Source organism: Ranitomeya imitator, chromosome 3 (assembly GCF_032444005.1).
Source record: "Ranitomeya imitator isolate aRanImi1 chromosome 3, aRanImi1.pri, whole genome shotgun sequence".
NCBI lineage: Eukaryota > Metazoa > Chordata > Amphibia > Anura > Dendrobatidae > Ranitomeya > Ranitomeya imitator.
In genome coordinates, this window is record NC_091284.1 from 456,093,490 (window position 1) to 456,108,113 (window position 14,624).

Sequence of the window (14,624 nt, forward strand, 5' to 3'; positions counted from 1 at the left end):
GTGGGATTACATTAGATGACACTGCGAGGTTGGATCTCGGGCAGCTTGGACGCACAGGCACTGCCAGCCTGACACCTAAATGATGTCAGAAGACGGGCACCGCTAACTGTGCATGGCCAAGGGATAACATTACAGCGTGGGCTCCGTGACAGAACCAAACAACGTTGAGGAGGTGGCGCACGGCACCAAAGGGGTTGGAATGACGGCTGTGCTGTGTCACATTACAAAGGAAAGTCCCACTTCCGGGACGGTTTGACGGTGTGAGGGGACACATTATATGAGTGTGTACTTCAGCGTTTGCAAGGAGCATAATTTTCGGAGCCACCATTTTCCATGTGCAGTATTACTGCTGTACAAGATGGCTCTTTCAGCAACAAATGCCTGGGGGGGGGGAGGGGGGTTAAAGGTTCCCTTTCAACTTGCTCCACTGCAGGCTTCGGCCTACACTCTGCTCCTCTTTGATTCCCTGGGTTTCAACACTGTCAGTTGCCACCTGGAAGTGTTGTCTACACAGAAAAAACACTAGCTGATGTGTCAGTGGGGTTCAGCACCGCCAGCTGTTCCCCTGCTGTGTAGTCGGCAACGTGTCCAGCACAAGCCACGCTGACACAACAGAACAAAAGCTGCCACCAGTGCAGGCTTCGGCCTACACTCTGCTCCTCTCCTCCTCCTGCTGCCCCTGGGCTCAAACACCGCTAGTTTTTGCCCGGAAGTGCTAGCTGCACAGAGAAAAACACCAGCCAATGTGTTAGTGGGGTTCAGCACCGCCAGCTGTTCCCCTGCTGTGTAGCCGGCAACGTGACCTGCAAACGCCACGCAGGCACATGAACTGAAATTAAAGGGACCCTGCCACCCACCCCAAGGTGTTTCTATGTATAACAGCTACCTTGTACAGCAGTAATGCTGTATTTGTACAAGGTGGCTGACTTTTTCTCATTGCCAACGTGGAACTTAACACGTACAAAATGTGTCTCATTGAGACCATTCCACTGTCCCTGAGGTGTGACTTTCCTTTCTAATGGTACGCAGCAACACCCTTGGTAGCGCTGCCCGTCTTCTGACATCATTGGTTGGCTGCCTGTGCCTGTGCGTCCGCCCTGCCCGACACAACCCCCCTCGTTGTCTCATATATTTTGGCTGCGAAGGTGTGATTGATGGGCATGTGCAGTGCATATGTTCACCTGTCTTAACTCATCTCCTTCCGCCTTCTTCAGACTGTGCGGCCTCATGGCCGCAGCATGCGATAAGGGATCAGCTGAGGCGGCCCAGTCTGAAGCAGGTGTAAGGACATGTGTGAGTGGCAAACATATTCACTGCACAAGGGCACGAATCCCAGCCACGCAGTGTGGTTTTTTGAAAACACACTGCGGGTCTGGGATTCATGGCCATTGCTAACCGCACCGGCCAACATGAAATGAGGTGAGAAGACAGGCAGCGCTCACAGCGCATGGCCAAGGGATCACAATAGCGCAGACTCCTGTACAGCAAATAACAACGCTCAGGAGGCTGCGCCCAGCACCAAGGTGTTATTTATGTGCACCTGTGCTGCGTCTCCTTAAAAAGACAAGTCACGCCTCCAATACAGTTCTACTGTTCAATGAGCTAAATTGTGTACGTCTTTCATTCTGCGTGTGCAATGAGCAAAACTTAAAGAGCAACCTTTAACTTGTGTAGTTTTACTGCTGCACAAGGTGTGGCTCTTCAACATTGTAACACCTGAGGGTGGGTTAAAGGTTACCTTTGAAATTGGTTCAATTAGGCTTCGGCCTACACTCTGCTCCTCCTGCAGATCCTGGGCTCTAACTACGCCAGTTGGGGCCCGGAAGTGCTGGCTGCACAGAGAAAAACACCCACCATTGTGTCAGTGGGGTTCAGCACCGCCAGCTGTTCCCCTGCTGTGTAGCCGGCATCGTGTCCAGCACAAGCCATGCTGGCACAACAGACCAAAAGCTGCCACCAGTGCAGGCTTCGGCCTACACTCTGCTCCTCTCCTCCTCCTGCTGACCCTGGGCTATAACTCCGCCAGTTGTAGCCTGGAAGTGCTAGCTGCACAGAGAAAAACACCCGCCAATGTGTTAGTGGGGTTCAGCAACGCCAGCTGTTCCCCTGCTGTGTAGCCGGCATCGTGTCCAGCACAAGCCACGCTGGCACAACCGACCAAAAGCTGCCACCAGTGGAGGCTTCGGCCAACACTCTACTCCTCTCCTCCTCCTGCTGACCCTGGGCTCAAACACCGCTATTTTTTGCCCGGAAGTGCTAGCTGCACAGAGAAAAACACCAGCCAATGTGTTAGTGGGGTTCAGCACCGCCAGCTGTGCCCCTGCTGTGTAGCCGGCAACGTGACCTGCAAACGCCACGCAGGCACATGAAATGAAATTAAAGGGAACCTGGCCCCACCCCCCCAGGTGTTTCTATGTATAACAGCCACCTAGTACAGCAGTACTGCTGCATTTGTACAAGGTGGCTGATTTTTTCTCCTTGCCCACGTTGAATTAAACACGTAAAATATGTGTCTCATTACAGACCATTACAATGTCCCTGAGGTGTGACTTTCCTTTTTAATGACACGCACCACACCCCTTGGTAGCGCTGCCCGTCTTCTGACATCATTGGTTGGCTGCCTGTGCCTGTGCGTCCGCCCTGCCCGACACAACCCCCCTCGTTGTCTCATATATTTTGGCTGCGAGGGTGTGATTGTTGGGCATGTGCAGTGCATATGTTCGCCTGTCTTAACTCATCTCCTTCTGCCTTCTTCAGACTGTGCGGCCTCATGGTCGTGGTAGGCGATAAGGGATCAGCTGAGGCCGCCCAGTCTGAAGCAGGTGTAAGGACATGTGTGAGCGGCAAACATATTTACTGCACAAGGCCACGAATCCCAGCCACGCAGTGTGATTTTTTGAAAACACACTGCGGGCCTGGGATTCATATCCATTGCTAACCGCACCGGCCAACATGAAATGAGGTGAGAAGACAGGCAGCGCTCACAGCGCATGGCCAAGGGATCACAATAGCGCAGACTCCTGTACAGCAAATAACAACGCTCAGGAATCTGTGCCCAGCACCTAGTTGTAAATTTTGACACCTGTGCTGCGTCTCCTTAAAAAGACAAGTCACGCCTCCACTACTGTTTGACAGTATAATGGGCTAAATAGTGTACGTGTTTTATTCAGCGTGTGCAATGAGCAAAATTAAGAGAGCAACCTTTTACTTGTGCAGCATTAATGCTGCACAAGGTGTGGCTCTTGTACCTTGCAACACCTGAGGGGGGGTTAAAGGTTACCTTTGAAATTGGTTCAGCTAGGCTTCGGCCTACACTCTGCTCCTCTTCTCCTCCTACTGCTGACCCTGGGCTCTAACACCGCTAGTTTTTGCCCGGAAATGCGAGCTGCACAGAGAAAAACACCAGCCAATGTGTTAGTGGGGTTCAGCACCGCCAGCTGTTCCCCTGCTGTGTAGCCGGCATCGTGTCCAGCACAAGCCACGCTGGCACAACCGACCAAAAGCTGCCACCAGTGCAGGCTTCGGCCTACACTCTGCTCCTCTCCTCCTTCTGCTGCCCCTGGGCTCAAACACCGCTGGTTTTTGCCCGGAAGTGCTAGCTGCACAGAGAAAAACACCAGTCAATGTGTCAGTGGGGTTCAGCACAGCCAGCTGTTCCCCTGCTGTGTAGCTGGCAACGTGTCCTGCAAACGCCATGCAGGCACCTGAACTGAAATTAAAGGGAACCAGCCCCCACCCCCCAGGTGTTTCTATGTATAACAGCCACCTTGTACAGCAGTACTGCTGCATTTGTACAAGGTGGCTGACTTTTTCTCCTTGCCCACGTTTAAATAAACACGTACTAAATGTGTCTCATTGAGCCCATTCCACTGTCCCTGAGGTGTGACTTTCCTTTGTAATGATACGCAGCACCACCCTTGGTAGCGCTGCCCGTCTTTTGACATCATTGGTTAGCTGGCAGCGCCTGTGCGTCTGCCCTGCTCGAAACAACGCCCCTCGGTGTCTTATTTTTTAGGACAGCGAGGGTGTGATTGATGGGCATGTGCAGTGCATATGTTTGCCTGTGTTCACTCATCTCCTTCCACCTTCTTCAGACTGGGTGGCCTCATGGCCGCGGCATGCGATAAGGGATCAGATGAGGCCGCCCAGTCTGAAGCAGGTGTAAGGACATGTGTGAGCGGCAAACATATTTACTGCACAAGGCCACGAATCCCAGCCACGCAGTGTGATTTTTTGAAAACACACTGTGGGTCTGGGATTCATGTCCATCGCTAACCGCAACGGCCGACATGAAGTGAGGTCAGAAGACAGGAAGCGCTCACAGCGCATGGCCAAGGGATAACAAGAGCGCAGACTCCTGTACAGCAAATAACAACGCTCAGGAAGCTGCGTCCAGCACCTAGGTGTAAATTTTGACACCTGTGCTGCGTCTCCTTAAAAAGACAAGTCACGCATCCACTACTGTTTTACAGTATAATGGGCTAAATAGTGTACGTGTTTTATTCAGCGTGTGCAAGGAGCAAAAGTAATAGAGCAACCTTTTACTTGTGCAGCATATATGCTGCACAAGGTGTGGCTCTTGTACTTTGCAACACCTGAGGGGGGGTTAAAGGTTACCTTTGAAATTGGTTCAACTAGGCTTCGGCCTACACTCTGCTCCTCTCCTCCTCCTGCTGACCCTGGGCTATAACACCGCCAGTTTTAGCCTGGAAGTGCTAGCTGCACAGAGAAAAACACCCGCCAATGTGTTAGTTGGGTTCAGCACCGCCAGCTGTTCCCCTGCTGTGTAGCCGGCATCGTGTCCAGCACAAGCCACCTCGTTGTTGCGGAGATACGTGGCACTTATGGTTCCATCTGTTGAGCCTCCTGCCCCGGTTTTGGTGGAGGGGGAATTGGAGTATATTGTGGAGAAGATTTTGGATTCTCGTGTTTCTAGACGGAAACTCCAGTATCTGGTTAAATGGAAGGGTTATGCTCAGGAAGATAATTCCTGGGTTTTTGCCTCTAATGTTCATGCTTCCGATCTTGTTCGTGCCTTTCATGCGGCTCATCCTGGTCGGCCTGGGGGCTCTGGTGAGGGTTCGGTGACCCCTCCTCAAGGGGGGGGTACTGTTGTGAATTCTGTGGCTGAATTCACTCCTGTGGTCACAAGTGGTACTGCAGCTTCTGAGCTTCCTCCCTCAGGTGTTCTGGTGAGCTCGTTAACTGCTTCATTACTTAACTCCGCCTGATGCTGCTATCCTTGCTCCTTGTCAATGTTTCAGTGTTGGATCTGAGCTTCTCCTGATTGTTCCTGTGACCTGCTGCTCTGTATAGCTAAATGCTTTTTGCTTTTTTGTTGCTTTTTTTCTGTCCAGCTTGTCTTTTGTTTTGCTGGAAGCTCTGAGACGCAAAGGGTGTACCGCCGTGCCGTTAGTTCGGCACGGTGGGTTTTTTTTTGCCCCCTTTGCGTGGTTTTGCTTTAGGGTTTTTTGTAGACTGCAAAGTTCGCTTTACTGTCCTCGCTCTGTCCTAGAATATCGGGCCCCACTTTGCTGAATCTATTTCATCCCTACGTTTTGTCTTTTCATCTTACTCACAGTCATTATATGTGGGGGGCTGCCTTTTCCTTTGGGGAATTTCTCTGGGGCAAGTCAGGCCTATTTTTCTATCTTCAGGCTAGCTAGTTTCTTAGGCTGTGCCGAGTTGCCTAGGTAGTTGTTAGGCGCAATCCACAGCCGCTTTTAGTTGTGTTTAGGATAGGATCAGGTGTGCAGTCTACAGAGTTTCCACGTCTCAGAGCTCGTTCTTGTATTTTTGGGTATTTGTCAGATCACTGTGTGCGCTCTGATCGCTAAGCACACTGTGTTTCTGGATTGCCTTCATAACACCTGTCATTAGCAAACATAACAGCGTCCGCCCTGCCTGAAACAATGCTCCTCATTGTCTTACTTATTTTGACTGCGAGGGTGTGATTGATGGGCACGAGCAGTGCATATCTTCGCCTGTCTTAACTCATCTCCTTCCGCCTTCTTCAGACTGTCCGGCCTCATGGCCGCGGCAAGCGAGAAGGGATCAGCTGAGGCCGCCCAGTCTGATGCAGGTGTAAGGACATGAGTGACAGGCGAAAAAATTTACTGCGCAAGGTCACGAATCCCAGCCCCGTAGTGTGACTTAAAGAAAAGACACTGCGGGTCTGGGTTTCATGGCCATCGCTAACCGCACCGGCCAACATGAAATGAGGTCAGAAGACAGGCAGCGCTCACAGCGCATTGCCAAGGGATAACAAGAGCGCAGACTCCTGTACAGCAAATAACAACGCTCAGGAAGCTGTGCCCATGCACCAAGGTGTTATTTTGGACACCTGTGCTGCGTCTCCTTAAAAAGACAAGTCACGCCTCCACTACTGTTTGACAGTATAATGGGCTAAATAGTGTATGTGTTTTATTCAGCGTGTGCAAGGAGCAAAATAAATAGAGCAACCTTTTACTTGTGCAGCATTAATGCTGCACAAGGTGTGGCTCTTGTACCTTGCAACACCTGAGGGGGGGTTAAAGATTACCTTTGAAATTGGTTAAACTAGGCTTCGGCCTACACTCTGCTCCTCTCCTCCTCCTGCTGACCCTGGGCTCTAACACCGCTAGTTTTTGCCCTGAAGTGCTAGCTGCACAGAGAAAAACACCAGCCAATGTGTTAGTGGGGTTCAGCACCGCCAGCTGTTCCCCTGCTGTGTAGCCGGCATCGTGTCCAGCACAAGCCACGCTGGCACAACCGACCAAAAGCTACCACCAGTGCAGGCTTCGGCCTACACTCTGCTCCTCTCCTCCTGCTGCTGCCCCTGGGCTCAAACACCGCTAGTTTTGGCCCGGAAGTGCTAGGTGCACAGAGAAAAACACCAGCCAATGCGTTAGTGGGGTTCAGCAACGCCAGCTGTTCCCCTGCTGTGTAGCCGGCAACGTGACCTGCAAACGCCACGCAGGCACATTAACTGAAATTGAAGGAAGCCTGCCCCTCACCCCCAGGTGTTTCTATGTATAACAGCCACCTTGTACAGCAGTACTGCTGCATTTGTACAAGGTGGCTGACTTTTTCTACTTGCCCACGTGGAACTCAACACGTACAAAATGTGTCTCATTAAGACCATTCCACTGTCCCTGAGGTGTGACTTTCCTTTCTAATGATACCCAGCACCACCCTTGGTAGCGCTTCCCGTCTTTTGACATCATTGGTTAGCTGGCTGCGCCTGTGAGTCCGCCCTGCTCCAAACAACGCCCCTCGGTTTCTTATTTATTTTGTCAGCGAGGGTGTGGTTTATGGGCACGAGCAGTGCATATGTTCGCCTGTCGTCACTCATCTCCTTCCGCCTTCTTCAGACTGTGCAGCCTCATGGCCGCGGCATGCGAGAAGGGATCAGCAGAGGCCGCCCAGTCTGAAGAAGGTGTAAGGACGTGTGTGAGCGGCCAAAATATTTACTGCTCAAGACCACGAATCCCAGCACCGCAGTGTGACTTTATGAAAAGGCACTGTGGGTCTGGGATTTATGGCCATCGTTAACCGCATCGGCCAACATGAAATGAGGTCATAAGACGGGCAGCTCTAACAGGGCATTGCCAAGGGATAACACAAGAGCGCAGACTCCTGTACAGCAAATACCAACGCTCAGGAAGCTGCGCCAAGCACCAAGGCGTTATTTGGGACACCTGTGCTGCGTCTCCTTAAAAAGACAAGTCATGCATCCACTACAGTTTGACTGTAGAATGGGCTAAATTGTGTACGTCTTTCATTCAGCGTGTGCAAGTAGACAAATTAATAGAGCAACCTTTCACTTGTGCAGCATTAATACTGCACAAGGTGTGTCTCTTGTACTTTGTAACACCTGAGGGGGGGTTAAAGGTTTCCTTTGAAATTGGTTCAACTAGGCTTCGGCCTACACTCTGCTCCTCTCCTCCTCCTCCTGCTTCACCACGGGCTCTAACATCGCTAGTTTTTGCCTGCAAGTGCTAGCTGCACAGAGAAAAACACCCGCCATTGTGTTAGTGGGGTTCAGCAACGCCAGCTGTTCCCCCACTGTGTAGCCGGCAAAGTGTCCTGCAAACGCAACGCAGACACAAAGCTGCCTCCAGTGCAGGCTTCGGCCTACACTCTGCTCCCCCTGCTTACCCTTTGCTCCAGCACCGCTAGTTGGGGCTCTAGGAAGACAATCTTTCATCGGCAACGCATCTGGGTTCCAGCACCGCCAGCTGGTTCTCGGCAGTGTTTTTGTCACGGGTACTCCCTCGTGCCCAGCCTGGTACCAGCACCGTCAGCTGTTTCCGGGTTGTGTCAAACTCGCTGAGACGCCTATGCTTGCCCGGTCGTGTTGCGGTCGGGTTAGCCAACTCCAGGGTGCCTCCAGTTTAGGAGCTTCCTATGTGGGCTGCATGAATTGGTAGTCAAGGCTGGTTCTGTAGTGCCAGTAGGCCCAGCTCCCCCTGTAGGACTGTTGGGGTTCGGTAACTGCGGCTGCCTCGCGGCCTAGCTGTTCTCTCCTCTCCTGTGGGCCTTCGGGTCCACCACCTGGTTCCAGCACCGTCAGCTGGTTCCGGGCCGAGCCTTTGGCTTAGGTGCCTCCTCCTGGGTTTCCGAGTTCCGCCAACGCCTGGCGGTCCTCGGTAGTGCTTTTAAGCGCGGGCACCTACAGCTTAGTAACCGGGTTCCAGCGCCGTCAGCTGGTCCTCGGTCGTGCCATTGGCTCTTGCACACTGGGGCAACGCATCCGGGTTCCAGCACCGCCAGCTGGTTCTCGGCAGTGTTTTTGTCACAGGTACTCCCTCGTGCCAAACCTGGTTTCAGCACCGTCAGCTGTTTCCGTGTTGTGTCAAACTCGCTGAGACGCCTATGCTTGCCCCGTCGTGTTGCGGTCGGGTTAGCCAACTCCAGGGTGCCTCCAGTTAAGGCGCTTCCTATGTGGGCTGCATGAATTGGTAGTCAAGGCTGGTTCTGTAGTGCCAGTAGGCCCAGCTCCCCCTGTAGGACTGTTGGGGTTCGGTAACTGCGGCTGCCTCACGGCCTAGCTGTTCTCTCCTCTCCTGTGGGCCTTCGGGTCCACCACCTGGTTCCAGCACCGTCAGCTGGTTCCGGGCCGAGCCTTTGGCTTAGGTGCCTCCTCCTGGGTATCCTTGTTCCGCCAACGCCTGGCGGTCCTCGGTAGTGCTTTTAAGCGCGGGCATCTACAGCTTAGTAACCGGGTTCCAGCACCGTCAGCTGGTCCTCGGTCGTGCCATTGGCTCTTGCACACTGGGGCAACGCATTCGGGTTCCAGCACCGCCAGCTGGTTCTCGGCTGTGTTTTTGTCACAGGTACTCCCTCGTGCCAAGCCTGGTTTCAGCACCGTCAGCTGTTTCCGTGTTGTGTCAAACTCGCTGAGACGCCTATGCTTGCCCCGTCGTGTTGCGGTCGGGTTAGCCAACTCCAGGGTGCCTCCAGTTAAGGCGCTTCCTATGTGGGCTGCATGAATTGGTAGTCAAGGCTGGTTCTGTAGTGCCAGTAGGCCCAGCTCCCCCTGTAGGACTGTTGGGGTTCGGTAACTGCGGCTGCCTCGCGGCCTAGCTGTTCTCTCCTCTCCTGTGGGCCTTCGGGTCCACCACCTGGTTCCAGCACCGTCAGCTGGTTCCGGGCCGAGCCTTTGGCTTAGTTGCCTCCTCCTGGGTATCCGAGTTCCGCCAACGCCTGGCGGTCCTCGGTAGTGCTTTTAAGCGCAGGCACCTACAGCTTAGTAACCGGTTTCCAGCACCGTCAGCTGGTCCTCGGTCGTGCCATTGGCTCTTGCACACTGGGGCAACGCATCCGGGTTCCAGCACCGCCAGCTGGTTCTCGGCAGTGTTTTTGTCACAGGTACTCCCTCGTGCCAAACCTGGTTTCAGCACCGTCAGCTGTTTCCGGGTTGTGTCAAACTCACTGAGACGCCTATGCTTGCCCCGTCGTGTTGCGGTCGGGTTAGCCAACTCCAGGGTGCCTCCAGTTTAGGAGCTTCCTATGTGGGCTGCATGAATTGGTAGTCAAGGCTGGTTCTGTAGTGCCAGTAGGCCCAGCTCCCCCTGTAGGACTGTTGGGGTTCGGTAACTGCGGCTGCCTCGCGGCCTAGCTGTTCTCTCCTCTCCTGTGGGCCTTCGGGTCCACCACCTGGTTCCAGCACCGTCAGCTGGTTCCAGGCCGAGCCTTTGGCTTAGGTGCCTCCTCCTGGGTATCCGAGTTCCGCCAACGCCTGGCGGTCCTCGGTAGTGCTTTTAAGCGCGGGCACCTACAGCTTAGTAAGCGGTTTCCAGCACCGTCAGCTGGTCCTCGGTCGTGCCATTGGCTCTTGCACACTGGGGCAACGCATCCGGGTTCCAGCACCGCCAGCTGGTTCTCGGCAGTGTTTTTGTCACAGGTACTCCCTCGTGCCAAACCTGGTTTCAGCACCGTCAGCTGTTTCCGGGTTGTGTCAAACTCGCTGAGACGCCTATGCTTGCCCCGTCGTGTTGCGGTCGGTTAGCCAACTCCAGGGTGCCTCCAGTTTAGGTGCTTCCTATTTGGGCTGCATGAATTGGTAGTCAAGGCTGGTTCTGTAGTGCCAGTAGGCCCAGCTCCCCCTGTAGGACTGTTGGGGTTCGGTAACTGCGGCTGCCTCGCGGCCTAGCTGTTCTCTCCTCTCCTGTGGGCCTTCGGGTCCACCACCTGGTTCCAGCACCGTCAGCTGGTTCCGGGCCGAGCCTTTGGCTTAGGTGCCTCCTCCTGGGTATCCGAGTTCCGCCAACGCCTGGCGGTCCTCGGTAGTGCTTTTAAGCGCGGGCACCTACAGCTTAGTAACCGGTTTCCAGCACCGTCAGCTGGTCCTCGGTCGTGCCATTGGCTCTTGCACACTGGGGCAACGCATCCGGGTTCCAGCACCGCCAGCTGGTTCTCGGCAGTGTTTTTGTCACAGGTACTCCCTCGTGCCAAACCTGGTTTCAGCACCGTCAGCTGTTTCCGGGTTGTGTCAAACTCGCTGAGACGCCTATGCTTGCCCCGTCGTGTTGCGGTCGGGTTAGCCAACTCCAGGGTGCCTCCAGTTTAGGAGCTTCCTATGTGGGCTGCATGAATTGGTAGTCAAGGCTGGTTCTGTAGTGCCAGTAGGCCCAGCTCCCCCTGTAGGACTGTTGGGGTTCGGTAACTGCGGCTGCCTCGCGGCCTAGCTGTTCTCTCCTCTCCTGTGGGCCTTCGGGTCCACCACCTGGTTCCAGCACCGTCAGCTGGTTCTCGGCAGTGTCTTTTGCTCTTGTACTTTCTGCTCCCCATCCTGGTCCCAGTACCGTCAGCTGGTTCCGGGCAGAGCCTTTGGCTTAGGTGCCTCCTTCTGGGTATCAAAGTTCCACCAACGTCAGGTGGTCCTTGGTAGTGCTTTCAGGCACGGGTACCTCCTGCTTAGTAACCGGGTTCCAGTAACGTCAGCTGGTCCTCGGTAGTTCCATTGGCTCTTGGACCTTCGGCTACCCATCCGGGTTCCAGTACCGTCAGCTGATTCTCGGCAGTGTCTTTTGCTCTTGTACCTTCTGCTCCCCATCCTGGTTCCAGTACCGTCAGCTGGTTCCGGGCAGAGCCTTTGGCTTAGGTGCCTCCTTCTGGGTATCCGAGTTCCGCCAACGTCAGGCGGTCCTTGGTAGTGCTTTTTAGCACGGGTACCTCCTGCTTAGTAACCGGGTTCCAGTAACGTCAGCTGGTCCTCGGTAGTTCCATAGGCTCTTGAACCTTCGGGTAGCCATCCGAGTTCCAGTTCCATCAGCTGGTTCTTGGCATTTTCTCAGCCTTCTTGTACCTTCTGCTACATTTCCAAGTTGAAGACCCTAACGTCGACGACCAGAAAGACCACCCCGATGACGACGACGACGACAGCGGAGATGACGACGGCGGAGACGACGACGGCGGAGACGACGACACTGGAGACGACGACCCTGGAGACGACGAGATGGAAGACCGAGAAGCAGAAGAACAAGAGGCTGCAGAACAAAGAGCAGAAGAACATTAAGCATAACACTTAATATCAGAGCAAAAGATATTATCTAAATTATATGCAGAAGAAGACTAAGCAGTGTATGGGGGTGAGTCCGTTCCTCCTCGTGGTGCCCCTGGATAAAGCCTGATGCTGCAGGCCAAACTGAACGCGGACAAATGTAACTTTTGTGACTGGCAGAACGGAAGGTGTAATCTTCCAACTTTTATAGATAACAACTACGGGAATGCCTGTCACAAATGAGAATATGATAAAGAAGTAGAATAGGAAGAATAATAACAGTTGAATAAAAAGAATATGTAGAATAGGAAGAATAATAATAGTTGAATAAAATGAATATGAAGAATGTAATAAAAAAAAAAAAGGTAAAGGATGAAGAAGAAGATGAATAAGGTGAAGAAGAAGTTGATGTCAAAGATGCTGATGATGATGAAGATGAAAGTGTGGGAAAGGTAAAAAAAAAAAGAAGGGGAAGGGCGTGGAATAGTGAAACATCAATATCTGACAAAATAAAAAAAAATTTACATAGTCAATATCTTTGTCACTCTGAACGTCTTTCAAAAAAAAAAAACATGCTATTCTATTTGATTGGGCTAAACCTCTATGACTTTAATGTCTCCGCCACCTCCCCAAATACATCCTGCATTATTCTTAGTTGTTTTCCTTCAAGTAGAATGAACCTACAAGGAAAGAAAGGGTTTATTTTAATTCCGATATTTTGGTCCCATTGACTTGCATTGGGATCGGGTATCGGTATCGGCGATATCCGATATTTTTTGAATATCGGCCGATCCTATCCGATACCGATACTTTCCGATATCGGAAGGTATCGCTCAACACTACTTATAACAATAGCACACATCACTTTGACTGCATAGTCCACATTAAAAATATTTTCCTGAACTTTCTCTGCTTCCCAGGCAGATTCCATTTTCACTATATTCTTTCCTTGTTTCCTACCAGCAGTCTCTGCCATCTCCTTAAACACGCCATGTGCCGACCATGTTTTCCTTGTACCTGCCCTCAGGGCCTTAGGGCAACTTCTCTGGAGAATCCATGTCCCATCTGCATTCTACATGTTACCAGCTCCCAGTCAGTCCCTTGTCTGTTTCCATAAGGAAGAGGTGCTGATCCTGGTACAGCATAGGTTGCAAAGGATTATTCTTTTGTCATCCACACTTTCTTTAAAAAGGCACCAGACTGGGGATGACCTAACCCTTTGCCTAGGAACTTGCAGCGTGTGGGTACTCTGGGCAATAGTTGCCTGCCTTCTCCATCTGGGCACACCACTATTGAAACGTTCAGTGCAAATGGCCATAACGTGACTTGTGATACTATCACTCAAGTATCACAGTGCCTGAATGTACTTGTTACTCAGCAAGCAATGGGCGGTGCTCTAAGTAAAACTCGAATCCCCACCCCGCATTTTTGGCCACTGTTACACAGCCAATAAGCATGCAGGGGGTGCCTGCATGTCACTGTAATGCCATAGCCATCTTGGTTGTGGCATTACTGTAATTGGCTAGCCGTGTGACATCATGAGGGGTTATAAAAGAACAGGCGTTGTCCAGCTTGGCACACTGACACCATTGCACCGCTCTGTATCACTTCCTATTGGAGGGAAAGAGTGCTTGTATAGGCCTGTGTGTGCACAGCATAATGAATCAGAGGCAGTATTGATACTGGTGCTGAAGGTGAGCCATCATTCTAACAGTTCTTCTATGTCCTAATCATTTACTGCGCTGTTTGCAGGTCTGTCTTTGCTACTAGGCACTTGAGGGCACATGCCTAGGGCGCCAGGATGAGAGGGGGGCGTTACCTGAGCAAGGTCTTTTTTTTATAAGTCCGGGGGTCGGCTCGGCCACCCACCTCAGTTTTCTAACTGCTGCGGGGGTCTCTGTGACGCAGGAGGAGGAGGAGAGCTGCAAATGACAGCGGCACTGCACACACACATCCAGCAGAGGAGAGAAAGTGAGCAGAGCAGGGGAGCAGAAGGGTGACCTGAACATGATATGATATGGTTATGTACCCTGATGCTGTAATCCGTATATCACCACACACATCTCCCATCTCTGTCTGCAGCCTCCGGACTCCTCCCACACATGTGACCGATCATGTGCTCATGACATCATCAAAGGTCCTTCAGTCCACTAGGTCCTGGCATGTACAGTGCTTCTATGTGACATCGGGCCTGCCTTGTCTGTGAATGCGGAGTCGGGAGGGTGTGAGCTCAGTGTTGGGTGCAGATGAGCCGCTCCTTGTGGGGCGGGCCGGGAGGCTGTGGTACTGTGGTCACTCTGTGTCCTGGTGCAGTCACTAAGGGAATCCTCACAGGAGATCTGAGGAGGGGGAGCCTCCATTATATGGTGTGCTGGAGGGTGCAGCCATATCTGCTGCTGAGGACCCAGGCTGTGACCCCCAGGACAAGAGCCACCACCTTGTCTGTCCAGATTAACCTTTCCAGTACCACAGGGTTTAGTCTCTATATGTTTGGGGGTCTGTAGTGCTCAGTGACATCATTCCAGGGGACATGAGGCTTTTGTAGTGGGAGGAATATGAGATGCATTACTGATGTGCGTTTTCTATTTCTACTTTTTTATTTTTTTACAATATTTCTCATTTTCTCCGTCAAAAAGTT